General features: G+C 47.5%; 7 non-coding genes and 5 pseudogenes across 7 annotated transcripts; all 12 read right to left on the bottom strand.

Annotated features, from left to right (window-relative positions):
* Positions 1-605: 605 nt before the first annotated feature.
* On the bottom strand, positions 606-774 carry LOC138490519 (small nucleolar RNA U3; annotated as a pseudogene).
* Positions 775-1,598: 824 nt separating this feature from the next.
* On the bottom strand, positions 1,599-1,816 carry LOC138490673 (small nucleolar RNA U3). Its single transcript, XR_011275592.1, has one exon. It is a non-coding gene; the product is annotated as a small nucleolar RNA U3 (small nucleolar RNA).
* Positions 1,817-2,639: 823 nt separating this feature from the next.
* On the bottom strand, positions 2,640-2,857 carry LOC138490139 (small nucleolar RNA U3). Its single transcript, XR_011275197.1, has one exon. It is a non-coding gene; the product is annotated as a small nucleolar RNA U3 (small nucleolar RNA).
* Positions 2,858-3,692: 835 nt separating this feature from the next.
* On the bottom strand, positions 3,693-3,910 carry LOC138490138 (small nucleolar RNA U3). Its single transcript, XR_011275196.1, has one exon. It is a non-coding gene; the product is annotated as a small nucleolar RNA U3 (small nucleolar RNA).
* Positions 3,911-4,745: 835 nt separating this feature from the next.
* Positions 4,746-4,914, bottom strand: LOC138490518 (small nucleolar RNA U3; annotated as a pseudogene).
* Positions 4,915-5,738: 824 nt separating this feature from the next.
* Positions 5,739-5,956, bottom strand: LOC138490137 (small nucleolar RNA U3). The gene has a single exon (XR_011275195.1). It is a non-coding gene; the product is annotated as a small nucleolar RNA U3 (small nucleolar RNA).
* An 835-nt stretch (positions 5,957-6,791) lies between these two features.
* LOC138490517 (small nucleolar RNA U3) lies at positions 6,792-6,960 on the bottom strand (annotated as a pseudogene).
* An 824-nt stretch (positions 6,961-7,784) lies between these two features.
* Positions 7,785-8,002, bottom strand: LOC138490672 (small nucleolar RNA U3). Its single transcript, XR_011275591.1, has one exon. It is a non-coding gene; the product is annotated as a small nucleolar RNA U3 (small nucleolar RNA).
* An 834-nt stretch (positions 8,003-8,836) lies between these two features.
* On the bottom strand, positions 8,837-9,054 carry LOC138490135 (small nucleolar RNA U3). Its single transcript, XR_011275194.1, has one exon. It is a non-coding gene; the product is annotated as a small nucleolar RNA U3 (small nucleolar RNA).
* An 835-nt stretch (positions 9,055-9,889) lies between these two features.
* On the bottom strand, positions 9,890-10,058 carry LOC138490516 (small nucleolar RNA U3; annotated as a pseudogene).
* Positions 10,059-10,892: 834 nt separating this feature from the next.
* Positions 10,893-11,110, bottom strand: LOC138490403 (small nucleolar RNA U3). The gene has a single exon (XR_011275435.1). It is a non-coding gene; the product is annotated as a small nucleolar RNA U3 (small nucleolar RNA).
* Positions 11,111-11,945: 835 nt separating this feature from the next.
* LOC138490500 (small nucleolar RNA U3) lies at positions 11,946-12,114 on the bottom strand (annotated as a pseudogene).
* Between the last annotated feature and the right edge of the window lie 223 nt (positions 12,115-12,337).

The following is a 12,337-nucleotide window of genomic DNA, read 5'->3' as shown; positions in this document are numbered from 1 at the left end:
CGTCAGTGTGGATGACAGAGACAAGGGGCTCCCATGGCCCAGCCAAGGCTGGCCTCAGTAAACAGAGTGGCCATATTACGATGGCAATGAGTGTTATTCAATATCTGGGAAGCTTTGCAGTGGAATTCGAGCAAGCATAAGTGGGAGGCAACGTGAACAATGGCGGTGTGACTTTTATGAGAACGTAATGCATGTGATGGAAGGGTATTGCGCGCATTGGCCAGACAAGCATTTGAGTCAGACCTGAAAAGTACCCAGCTGAATAGGCAGATTCAAATCCCCCAAAGGGGCAGTACAGTGTTGTTTTCACAGAAGCACGAGGATTGCGCCAGATGGAAAACAGTGGCAAATCAGAATGGCTTAACCTTTGTGAAATGGAAGTAGGCCAGCATGCAACAGCCGGAACTTGTCGCTTGGGTCCCCCAGGGCAGCGCACAAAAGGGCCCACGGCCAATTGTGTTTACCGGGGCGACGCAAGGTGTTTGGTCCATGTGGAGATTTGCACAGCTAACAAATCAGAACCCACATAATCGACAGCACAGACACCAAGCAACCCTAAGAACAGGGGAGCTGTCTCTATTTTTCACCAGAATAATAAGCAGCTAACCACTCAGTTTGTGTTCCCTTCCTCCAACCCTCCTGAAAGGGAGAGAGAGGAACGGTCATCAATAGCTGAACACTTCAACTCTTCCTCGTGGTTAGCGAAGACCAGACACTTTCGAACACATTTCCTCAGTTATGAACTATAGAAATGATCCCTGAAAGTATAGTCTTAATAGCACAAAGGGCAGCCCAGGCAGGTGGAAGAAGCTGCCACCCATATCACTTAGGGTGGGAAAGCGTCTATCGTCCCAAAGGCAACAAAAAGCCCCTCCATTTCTGCATAGGAAAACCTTTCCCGCAAAACCATAGAAAACATTTCCTATCCATAGCGTTGGCAAAAGATGACAAAAATGCCTGTACTTTGTAAATTTACATATTGAAGACCAGCAGCCAATAAAATTCGTCAGTGTGGATGACAGAGACAAGGGGCTCCCATGGCCCAGCCAAGGCTGGCCTCAGTAAACAGAGTGGCCATATTACGATGGCAATGAGTGTTATTCAATATCTGGGAAGCTTTGCAGTGGAATTCGAGCAAGCATAAGTGGGAGGCAACGTGAACAATGGCGGTGTGACTTTTATGAGAACGTAATGCATGTGATGGAAGGGTATTGCGCGCATTGGCCAGACAAGCATTTGAGTCGGACCTGAAAAGTACCCAGCTGAATAGGCAGATTCAAAGGCAGTACAGTGTTGTTTTCACAGAAGCACGAGGATTGCGCCAGATGAAAAACAGTGGCAAATCAGAATGGCTTAACCTTTGTGAAATGGAAGTAGGCCAGCATGCAACAGCCGGAACTTGTCGCTTGGGTCCCCCAGGGCAGCGCACAAAAGGGCCCACGGCCAATTGTGTTTACCGGGGAGACGCAAGGTGTTTGGTCCATGTGGAGATTTGCACAGCTAACAAATCAGAACCCACATAATCGACAGCACAGACACCAAGCAACCCTAAGAACAGGGGAGCTGTCTCTATTTTTCACCAGAATAATAAGCAGCTAACCACTCAGTTTGTGTTCCCTTCCTCCAACCCTCCTGAAAGGGAGAGAGGAACGGTCATCAATAGCAGACAGCAGCTGCATAAATGCAACACTGTCCACTTGCTTCACGCTCAGAAGAGAACACTTCAACTCTTCCTCGTGGTTAGCGAAGACCAGACACTTTCGAACACATTTCCTCAGTTAAAAACTATAGAAATGATCCCTGAAAGTATAGTCTTAATAGCACAAAGGGCAGCCCAGGTAGGTGGAAGAAGCTGCCACCCATCTCACTTAGGGTGGGAAAGCATCTATCGTCCCAAAGGCAACAAAAAGCCCCCCATTTCTGCATAGGAAAACCTTTCCCGCAACCCCATAGAAAACCTTTCCTTTCCATAGCGTTGGCAAAAGATGACAAAAATGCCTGTACTTTGTAAATTTACATATTGAAAACCAGCAGCCAATAAAATTCGTCAGTGTGGATGACAGAGACAAGGGGCTCCCATGGCCCAGCCAAGGCTGGCCTCAGTAAACAGAGTGGCCATATTACGATGGCAATGAGTGTTATTCAATATCTGGGAAGCTTTGCAGTGGAATTCGAGCAAGCATAAGTGGGAGGCAACGTGAACAATGGCGGTGTGACTTTTATGAGAACGTAATGCATGTGATGGAAGGGTATTGCGCGCATTGGCCAGACAAGCATTTGAGTCGGACCTGAAAAGTACCCAGCTGAATAGGCAGATTCAAAGGCAGTACAGTGTTGTTTTCACAGAAGCACGAGGATTGCGCCAGATGAAAAACAGTGGCAAATCAGAATGGCTTAACCTTTGTGAAATGGAAGTAGGCCAGCATGCAACAGCCGGAACTTGTCGCTTGGGTCCCCCAGGGCAGCGCACAAAAGGGCCCACGGCCAATTGTGTTTACCGGGGCGACGCAAGGTGTTTGGTCCATGTGGAGATTTGCACAGCTAACAAATCAGAACCCACATAATCGACAGCACAGACACCAAGCAACCCTAAGAACAGGGGAGCTGTCTCTATTTTTCACCAGAATAATAAGCAGCTAACCACTCAGTTTGTGTTCCCTTCCTCCAACCCTCCTGAAAGGGAGAGAGGAACGGTCATCAATAGCAGACAGCAGCTGCATAAATGCAACACTGTCCACTTGCTTCACGCTCAGAAGAGAACACTTCAACTCTTCCTCGTGGTTAGCGAAGACCAGACACTTTCGAACACATTTCCTCAGTTAAGAACTATAGAAATGATCCCTGAAAGTATAGTCTTAATAGCACAAAGGGCAGCCCAGGCAGGTGGAAGAAGCTGCCACCCATCTCACTTAGGGTGGGAAAGCATCTATCGTCCCAAAGGCAACAAAAAGCCCCCCCATTTCTGCATAGGAAAACCTTTCCCGCAACCCCATAGAAAACCTTTCCTTTCCATAGCGTTGGCAAAAGATGACAAAAATGCCTGTACTTTGTAAATTTACATATTGAAGACCAGCAGCCAATAAAATTTGTCAGTGTGGATGACAGAGACAAGGGGCTCCCATGGCCCAGCCAAGGCTGGCCTCAGTAAACAGAGTGGCCATATTACGATGGCAATGAGTGTTATTCAATATCTGGGAAGCTTTGCAGTGGAATTCGAGCAAGCATAAGTGGGAGGCAACGTGAACAATGGCGGTGTGACTTTTATGAGAACGTAATGCATGTGATGGAAGGGTATTGCGCGCATTGGCCAGACAAGCATTTGAGTCGGACCTGAAAAGTACCCAGCTGAATAGGCAGATTCAAATCCCCCAAAGGGGCAGTACAGTGTTGTTTTCACAGAAGCACGAGGATTGCGCCAGATGGAAAACAGTGGCAAATCAGAATGGCTTAACCTTTGTGAAATGGAAGTAGGCCAGCATGCAACAGCCGGAACTTGTCGCTTGGGTCCCCCAGGGCAGCGCACAAAAGGGCCCACGGCCAATTGTGTTTACCGGGGCGACGCAAGGTGTTTGGTCCATGTGGAGATTTGCACAGCTAACAAATCAGAACCCACATAATCGACAGCACAGACACCAAGCAACCCTAAGAACAGGGGAGCTGTCTCTATTTTTCACCAGAATAATAAGCAGCTAACCACTCAGTTTGTGTTCCCTTCCTCCAACCCTCCTGAAAGGGAGAGAGGAACGGTCATCAATAGCAGACAGCAGCTGCATAAATGCAACACTGTCCACTTGCTTCACGCTCAGAAGAGAACACTTCAACTCTTCCTCGTGGTTAGCGAAGACCAGACACTTTCGAACACATTTCCTCAGTTAAGAACTATAGAAATGATCCCTGAAAGTATAGTCTTAATAGCACAAAGGGCAGCCCAGGCAGGTGGAAGAAGCTGCCACCCATATCACTTAGGGTGGGAAAGCGTCTATCGTCCCAAAGGCAACAAAAAGCCCCTCCATTTCTGCATAGGAAAACCTTTCCCGCAACACCATAGAAAACATTTCCTATCCATAGCGTTGGCAAAAGATGACAAAAATGCCTGTACTTTGTAAATTTACATATTGAAGACCAGCAGCCAATAAAATTCGTCAGTGTGGATGACAGAGACAAGGGGCTCCCATGGCCCAGCCAAGGCTGGCCTCAGTAAACAGAGTGGCCATATTACGATGGCAATGAGTGTTATTCAATATCTGGGAAGCTTTGCAGTGGAATTCAAGCAAGCATAAGTGGGAGGCAACGTAAACAATGGCGGTGTGACTTTTATGAGAACGTAATGCATGTGATGGAAGGGTATTGCGCGCATTGGCCAGACAAGCATTTGAGTCGGACCTGAAAAGTACCCAGCTGAATAGGCAGATTCAAATCCCCCAAAGGGGCAGTACAGTGTTGTTTTCACAGAAGCACGAGGATTGCGCCAGATGGAAAACAGTGGCAAATCAGAATGGCTTAACCTTTGTGAAATGGAAGTAGGCCAGCATGCAACAGCCGGAACTTGTCGCTTGGGTCCCCCAGGGCAGCGCACAAAAGGGCCCACGGCCAATTGTGTTTACCGGGGCGACGCAAGGTGTTTGGTCCATGTGGAGATTTGCACAGCTAACAAATCAGAACCCACATAATCGACAGCACAGACACCAAGCAACCCTAAGAACAGGGGAGCTGTCTCTATTTTTCACCAGAATAATAAGCAGCTAACCACTCAGTTTGTGTTCCCTTCCTCCAACCCTCCTGAAAGGGAGAGAGAGGAACGGTCATCAATAGCTGAACACTTCAACTCTTCCTCGTGGTTAGCGAAGACCAGACACTTTCGAACACATTTCCTCAGTTATGAACTATAGAAATGATCCCTGAAAGTATAGTCTTAATAGCACAAAGGGCAGCCCAGGCAGGTGGAAGAAGCTGCCACCCATATCACTTAGGGTGGGAAAGCGTCTATCGTCCCAAAGGCAACAAAAAGCCCCTCCATTTCTGCATAGGAAAACCTTTCCCGCAACACCATAGAAAACATTTCCTATCCATAGCGTTGGCAAAAGATGACAAAAATGCCTGTACTTTGTAAATTTACATATTGAAGACCAGCAGCCAATAAAATTCGTCAGTGTGGATGACAGAGACAAGGGGCTCCCATGGCCCAGCCAAGGCTGGCCTCAGTAAACAGAGTGGCCATATTACGATGGCAATGAGTGTTATTCAATATCTGGGAAGCTTTGCAGTGGAATTCGAGCAAGCATAAGTGGGAGGCAACGTGAACAATGGCGGTGTGACTTTTATGAGAACGTAATGCATGTGATGGAAGGGTATTGCGCGCATTGGCCAGACAAGCATTTGAGTCGGACCTGAAAAGTACCCAGCTGAATAGGCAGATTCAAAGGCAGTACAGTGTTGTTTTCACAGAAGCACGAGGATTGCGCCAGATGAAAAACAGTGGCAAATCAGAATGGCTTAACCTTTGTGAAATGGAAGTAGGCCAGCATGCAACAGCCGGAACTTGTCGCTTGGGTCCCCCAGGGCAGCGCACAAAAGGGCCCACGGCCAATTGTGTTTACCGGGGCGACGCAAGGTGTTTGGTCCATGTGGAGATTTGCACAGCTAACAAATCAGAACCCACATAATCGACAGCACAGACACCAAGCAACCCTAAGAACAGGGGAGCTGTCTCTATTTTTCACCAGAATAATAAGCAGCTAACCACTCAGTTTGTGTTCCCTTCCTCCAACCCTCCTGAAAGGGAGAGAGGAACGGTCATCAATAGCAGACAGCAGCTGCATAAATGCAACACTGTCCACTTGCTTCACGCTCAGAAGAGAACACTTCAACTCTTCCTCGTGGTTAGCGAAGACCAGACACTTTCGAACACATTTCCTCAGTTAAGAACTATAGAAATGATCCCTGAAAGTATAGTCTTAATAGCACAAAGGGCAGCCCAGGCAGGTGGAAGAAGCTGCCACCCATCTCACTTAGGGTGGGAAAGCATCTATCTTCCCAAAGGCAACAAAAAGCCCCCCCATTTCTGCATAGGAAAACCTTTCCCGCAACCCCATAGAAAACCTTTCCTTTCCATAGCGTTGGCAAAAGATGACAAAAATGCCTGTACTTTGTAAATTTACATATTGAAGACCAGCAGCCAATAAAATTTGTCAGTGTGGATGACAGAGACAAGGGGCTCCCATGGCCCAGCCAAGGCTGGCCTCAGTAAACAGAGTGGCCATATTACGATGGCAATGAGTGTTATTCAATATCTGGGAAGCTTTGCAGTGGAATTCGAGCAAGCATAAGTGGGAGGCAACGTGAACAATGGCGGTGTGACTTTTATGAGAACGTAATGCATGTGATGGAAGGGTATTGCGCGCATTGGCCAGACAAGCATTTGAGTCGGACCTGAAAAGTACCCAGCTGAATAGGCAGATTCAAATCCCCCAAAGGGGCAGTACAGTGTTGTTTTCACAGAAGCACGAGGATTGCGCCAGATGGAAAACAGTGGCAAATCAGAATGGCTTAACCTTTGTGAAATGGAAGTAGGCCAGCATGCAACAGCCGGAACTTGTCGCTTGGGTCCCCCAGGGCAGCGCACAAAAGGGCCCACGGCCAATTGTGTTTACCGGGGCGACGCAAGGTGTTTGGTCCATGTGGAGATTTGCACAGCTAACAAATCAGAACCCACATAATCGACAGCACAGACACCAAGCAACCCTAAGAACAGGGGAGCTGTCTCTATTTTTCACCAGAATAATAAGCAGCTAACCACTCAGTTTGTGTTCCCTTCCTCCAACCCTCCTGAAAGGGAGAGAGAGGAACGGTCATCAATAGCTGAACACTTCAACTCTTCCTCGTGGTTAGCGAAGACCAGACACTTTCGAACACATTTCCTCAGTTATGAACTATAGAAATGATCCCTGAAAGTATAGTCTTAATAGCACAAAGGGCAGCCCAGGCAGGTGGAAGAAGCTGCCACCCATATCACTTAGGGTGGGAAAGCGTCTATCGTCCCAAAGGCAACAAAAAGCCCCTCCATTTCTGCATAGGAAAACCTTTCCCGCAAAACCATAGAAAACATTTCCTATCCATAGCGTTGGCAAAAGATGACAAAAATGCCTGTACTTTGTAAATTTACATATTGAAGACCAGCAGCCAATAAAATTCGTCAGTGTGGATGACAGAGACAAGGGGCTCCCATGGCCCAGCCAAGGCTGGCCTCAGTAAACAGAGTGGCCATATTACGATGGCAATGAGTGTTATTCAATATCTGGGAAGCTTTGCAGTGGAATTCGAGCAAGCATAAGTGGGAGGCAACGTGAACAATGGCGGTGTGACTTTTATGAGAACGTAATGCATGTGATGGAAGGGTATTGCGCGCATTGGCCAGACAAGCATTTGAGTCGGACCTGAAAAGTACCCAGCTGAATAGGCAGATTCAAAGGCAGTACAGTGTTGTTTTCACAGAAGCACGAGGATTGCGCCAGATGAAAAACAGTGGCAAATCAGAATGGCTTAACCTTTGTGAAATGGAAGTAGGCCAGCATGCAACAGGCGGAACTTGTCGCTTGGGTCCCCCAGGGCAGCGCACAAAAGGGCCCACGGCCAATTGTGTTTACCGGGGAGACGCAAGGTGTTTGGTCCATGTGGAGATTTGCACAGCTAACAAATCAGAACCCACATAATCGACAGCACAGACACCAAGCAACCCTAAGAACAGGGGAGCTGTCTCTATTTTTCACCAGAATAATAAGCAGCTAACCACTCAGTTTGTGTTCCCTTCCTCCAACCCTCCTGAAAGGGAGAGAGGAACGGTCATCAATAGCAGACAGCAGCTGCATAAATGCAACACTGTCCACTTGCTTCACGCTCAGAAGAGAACACTTCAACTCTTCCTCGTGGTTAGCGAAGACCAGACACTTTCGAACACATTTCCTCAGTTAAAAACTATAGAAATGATCCCTGAAAGTATAGTCTTAATAGCACAAAGGGCAGCCCAGGTAGGTGGAAGAAGCTGCCACCCATCTCACTTAGGGTGGGAAAGCATCTATCGTCCCAAAGGCAACAAAAAGCCCCCCATTTCTGCATAGGAAAACCTTTCCCGCAACCCCATAGAAAACCTTTCCTTTCCATAGCGTTGGCAAAAGATGACAAAAATGCCTGTACTTTGTAAATTTACATATTGAAGACCAGCAGCCAATAAAATTTGTCAGTGTGGATGACAGAGACAAGGGGCTCCCATGGCCCAGCCAAGGCTGGCCTCAGTAAACAGAGTGGCCATATTACGATGGCAATGAGTGTTATTCAATATCTGGGAAGCTTTGCAGTGGAATTCGAGCAAGCATAAGTGGGAGGCAACGTGAACAATGGCGGTGTGACTTTTATGAGAACGTAATGCATGTGATGGAAGGGTATTGCGCGCATTGGCCAGACAAGCATTTGAGTCGGACCTGAAAAGTACCCAGCTGAATAGGCAGATTCAAATCCCCCAAAGGGGCAGTACAGTGTTGTTTTCACAGAAGCACGAGGATTGCGCCAGATGGAAAACAGTGGCAAATCAGAATGGCTTAACCTTTGTGAAATGGAAGTAGGCCAGCATGCAACAGCCGGAACTTGTCGCTTGGGTCCCCCAGGGCAGCGCACAAAAGGGCCCACGGCCAATTGTGTTTACCGGGGCGACGCAAGGTGTTTGGTCCATGTGGAGATTTGCACAGCTAACAAATCAGAACCCACATAATCGACAGCACAGACACCAAGCAACCCTAAGAACAGGGGAGCTGTCTCTATTTTTCACCAGAATAATAAGCAGCTAACCACTCAGTTTGTGTTCCCTTCCTCCAACCCTCCTGAAAGGGAGAGAGGAACGGTCATCAATAGCAGACAGCAGCTGCATAAATGCAACACTGTCCACTTGCTTCACGCTCAGAAGAGAACACTTCAACTCTTCCTCGTGGTTAGCGAAGACCAGACACTTTCGAACACATTTCCTCAGTTAAGAACTATAGAAATGATCCCTGAAAGTATAGTCTTAATAGCACAAAGGGCAGCCCAGGCAGGTGGAAGAAGCTGCCACCCATATCACTTAGGGTGGGAAAGCGTCTATCGTCCCAAAGGCAACAAAAAGCCCCTCCATTTCTGCATAGGAAAACCTTTCCCGCAACACCATAGAAAACATTTCCTATCCATAGCGTTGGCAAAAGATGACAAAAATGCCTGTACTTTGTAAATTTACATATTGAAGACCAGCAGCCAATAAAATTCGTCAGTGTGGATGACAGAGACAAGGGGCTCCCATGGCCCAGCCAAGGCTGGCCTCAGTAAACAGAGTGGCCATATTACGATGGCAATGAGTGTTATTCAATATCTGGGAAGCTTTGCAGTGGAATTCGAGCAAGCATAAGTGGGAGGCAACGTGAACAATGGCGGTGTGACTTTTATGAGAACGTAATGCATGTGATGGAAGGGTATTGCGCGCATTGGCCAGACAAGCATTTGAGTCAGACCTGAAAAGTACCCAGCTGAATAGGCAGATTCAAATCCCCCAAAGGGGCAGTACAGTGTTGTTTTCACAGAAGCACGAGGATTGCGCCAGATGGAAAACAGTGGCAAATCAGAATGGCTTAACCTTTGTGAAATGGAAGTAGGCCAGCATGCAACAGCCGGAACTTGTCGCTTGGGTCCCCCAGGGCAGCGCACAAAAGGGCCCACGGCCTATTGTGTTTACCGGGGCGACGCAAGGTGTTTGGTCCATGTGGAGATTTGCACAGCTAACAAATCAGAACCCACATAATCGACAGCACAGACACCAAGCAACCCTAAGAACAGGGGAGCTGTCTCTATTTTTCACCAGAATAATAAGCAGCTAACCACTCAGTTTGTGTTCCCTTCCTCCAACCCTCCTGAAAGGGAGAGAGAGGAACGGTCATCAATAGCTGAACACTTCAACTCTTCCTCGTGGTTAGCGAAGACCAGACACTTTCGAACACATTTCCTCAGTTATGAACTATAGAAATGATCCCTGAAAGTATAGTCTTAATAGCACAAAGGGCAGCCCAGGCAGGTGGAAGAAGCTGCCACCCATCTCACTTAGGGTGGGAAAGCATCTATCGTCCCAAAGGCAACAAAAAGCCCCCCATTTCTGCATAGGAAAACCTTTCCCGCAACCCCATAGAAAACCTTTCCTTTCCATAGCGTTGGCAAAAGATGACAAAAATGCCTGTACTTTGTAAATTTGCATATTGAAAACCAGCAGCCAATAAAATTCGTCAGTGTGGATGACAGAGACAAGGGGCTCCCATGGCCCAGCCAAGGCTGGCCTCAGTAAACAGAGTGGCCATATTACGATGGCAATGAGTGTTATTCAATATCTGGGAAGCTTTGCAGTGGAATTCGAGCAAGCATAAGTGGGAGGCAACGTGAACAATGGCGGTGTGACTTTTATGAGAACGTAATGCATGTGATGGAAGGGTATTGCGCGCATTGGCCAGACAAGCATTTGAGTCGGACCTGAAAAGTACCCAGCTGAATAGGCAGATTCAAATCCCCCAAAGGGGCAGTACAGTGTTGTTTTCACAGAAGCACGAGGATTGCGCCAGATGGAAAACAGTGGCAAATCAGAATGGCTTAACCTTTGTGAAATGGAAGTAGGCCAGCATGCAACAGCCGGAACTTGTCGCTTGGGTCCCCCAGGGCAGCGCACAAAAGGGCCCACGGCCAATTGTGTTTACCGGGGCGACGCAAGGTGTTTGGTCCATGTGGAGATTTGCACAGCTAACAAATCAGAACCCACATAATCGACAGCACAGACACCAAGCAACCCTAAGAACAGGGGAGCTGTCTCTATTTTTCACCAGAATAATAAGCAGCTAACCACTCAGTTTGTGTTCCCTTCCTCCAACCCTCCTGAAAGGGAGAGAGGAACGGTCATCAATAGCAGACAGCAGCTGCATAAATGCAACACTGTCCACTTGCTTCACGCTCAGAAGAGAACACTTCAACTCTTCCTCGTAGTTAGCGAAGACCAGACACTTTCGAACACATTTCCTCTGTTAAGAACTATAGAAATGATCCCTGAAAGTATAGTCTTAATAGCACAAAGGGCAGCCCAGGCAGGTGGAAGAAGCTGCCACCCATATCACTTAGGGTGGGAAAGCGTCTATCGTCCCAAAGGCAACAAAAAGCCCCTCCATTTCTGCATAGGAAAACCTTTCCCGCAACACCATAGAAAACATTTCCTATCCATAGCGTTGGCAAAAGATGACAAAAATGCCTGTACTTTGTAAATTTACATATTGAAGACCAGCAGCCAATAAAATTCGTCAGTGTGGATGACAGAGACAAGGGGCTCCCATGGCCCAGCCAAGGCTGGCCTCAGTAAACAGAGTGGCCATATTACGATGGCAATGAGTGTTATTCAATATCTGGGAAGCTTTGCAGTGGAATTCGAGCAAGCATAAGTGGGAGGCAACGTGAACAATGGCGGTGTGACTTTTATGAGAACGTAATGCATGTGATGGAAGGGTATTGCGCGCATTGGCCAGACAAGCATTTGAGTCAGACCTGAAAAGTACCCAGCTGAATAGGCAGATTCAAATCCCCCAAAGGGGCAGTACAGTGTTGTTTTCACAGAAGCACGAGGATTGCGCCAGATGGAAAACAGTGGCAAATCAGAATGGCTTAACCTTTGTGAAATGGAAGTAGGCCAGCATGCAACAGCCGGAACTTGTCGCTTGGGTCCCCCAGGGCAGCGCACAAAAGGGCCCACGGCCAATTGTGTTTACCGGGGCGACGCAAGGTGTTTGGTCCATGTGGAGATTTGCACAGCTAACAAATCAGAACCCACATAATCGACAGCACAGACACCAAGCAACCCTAAGAACAGGGGAGCTGTCTCTATTTTTCACCAGAATAATAAGCAGCTAACCACTCAGTTTGTGTTCCCTTCCTCCAACCCTCCTGAAAGGGAGAGAGAGGAACGGTCATCAATAGATGAACACTTCAACTCTTCCTCGTGGTTAGCGAAGACCAGACACTTTCGAACACATTTCCTCAGTTATGAACTATAGAAATGATCCCTGAAAGTATAGTCTTAATAGCACAAAGGGCAGCCCAGGCAGGTGGAAGAAGCTGCCACCCATATCACTTAGGGTGGGAAAGCGTCTATCGTCCCAAAGGCAACAAAAAGCCCCTCCATTTCTGCATAGGAAAACCTTTCCCGCAAAACCATAGAAAACATTTCCTATCCATAGCGTTGGCAAAAGATGACAAAAATGCCTGTACTTTGTAAATTTACATATTGAAGACCAGCAGCCAA

The sequence above is a fragment of the Ambystoma mexicanum genome, chromosome 9 (assembly GCF_040938575.1).
Source record: "Ambystoma mexicanum isolate Mex_15411 chromosome 9, UKY_AmexF1_1, whole genome shotgun sequence".
Classification (NCBI taxonomy): Eukaryota; Metazoa; Chordata; class Amphibia; order Caudata; family Ambystomatidae; genus Ambystoma; species Ambystoma mexicanum.
This window is presented reverse-complemented; position numbering and strand designations above follow the sequence as displayed.